General features: G+C 37.2%; 1 pseudogene across 1 annotated transcript in view; it reads left to right on the top strand.

Moving 5' to 3' along the window:
• Positions 1-1,239, top strand: part of LOC101309062 — an 11,588-nt pseudogene that overhangs the window by 1,456 nt on the left and 8,893 nt on the right. The window lies entirely within an intron of this gene.

The raw sequence follows: 1,239 nt of genomic DNA, 5'->3' as shown, positions 1-1,239 counted from the left end.
GTAACCTAAAGGTACGTTTATTAGGTTAAACAAGCAGAGATCAATAAGCATGAAAAGAGTTTGAGCAATCACTAAGCATCGCAATAAACTTAGCGCCTTGCTAAACCTAGGGTTTCGTCTACTCGCTAGTGAAAACTACCGATTACATCTCTAGACAATTTGAGGGATCCGATATTGACCCAGACATCAAATAATCAAAGTATTAGAACCCTAGCATGTATACTAAGTAGGCCTCCAAAGCACACACACAAAGAATTCATCGATGAACAATCGGTAAACAAAACCTCAATCTCATTAATTGCAAAAACAAATGGAAAATCAAAGCATGTTATGAATCATGTCTAGGGGCTTCAACAGCCCCCTAGCTACTATGAGTTTAGTTGCGCATAATGAAAATTAAAAACACAAAAGAGTTCATGGAAGGGGAAGACAACAATAACCTAGCTAGCTTGGAGAATCCTTGAGAAGAGATTAATCTTGTTCCGTCCGATTCTTGTGTTCTTTTCTTCCCGACTTCTCCTTTTTTTTCTTCGTTTCCTCTCGTGTATCAGATGATATTAGGTTAGAGAACCCTCAATTTCCGTCCATGGGCCAGCTGATTTGGATTGGGCCTTGAAATTGAAGTTACGGTCCAAATCAGAAATTCGGGCAGACTGACCTTCGGCCACTAAAATGATCATAACTTCTTCTACAAAATAGGTATTGACGATCCGTAAAAAGTTCTAGAAAGTAGACGCTTGTAGCTTTCTATTGATATATAACTTATTTTCTGGATCGTTGTGAGCTGATCACAATCCTCTGTCGAAGTTAGATGATAATTTCTGGCAAATCCCATAATTCTTTCCTTACACGACATGAATTCCTAATCCTTCAAGATTTCTCTTCTTTTGCTTCATATTCCTTTCTTTGCTCCGAAACACCTAAATCAAATGGAAAATACGATAAACTAATAAAGTAAAGAGGGGAATTAACCATCATATCGTCGCATAATTATGCTCCTATCAAAGACCCCCACACTTAAGCTTTGCTAGTCCCTAGCAAACACAAAGACTAACTAGACAAATGACACAAACCTAATGTCTTCCAAACATCTCAGAGAACTTATAACACCCACACTGGTCAACAAAAATTCAAGCTATCATGTATCAAAACTCTCAATTTCACTTAAAAGTTAATTTATTTTAACAACCATGATGCTCAAATCATTATGCAAGGATGATCAAGCCAATACAGCAAGTA

This window comes from Fragaria vesca, linkage group LG5 (assembly GCF_000184155.1).
Source record: "Fragaria vesca subsp. vesca linkage group LG5, FraVesHawaii_1.0, whole genome shotgun sequence".
In the NCBI taxonomy this organism is placed as follows: domain Eukaryota; kingdom Viridiplantae; phylum Streptophyta; class Magnoliopsida; order Rosales; family Rosaceae; genus Fragaria; species Fragaria vesca.
The sequence above is the reverse complement of the archived record's forward strand: the minus strand, read 5'-3'. Positions and strand labels throughout refer to the sequence as shown.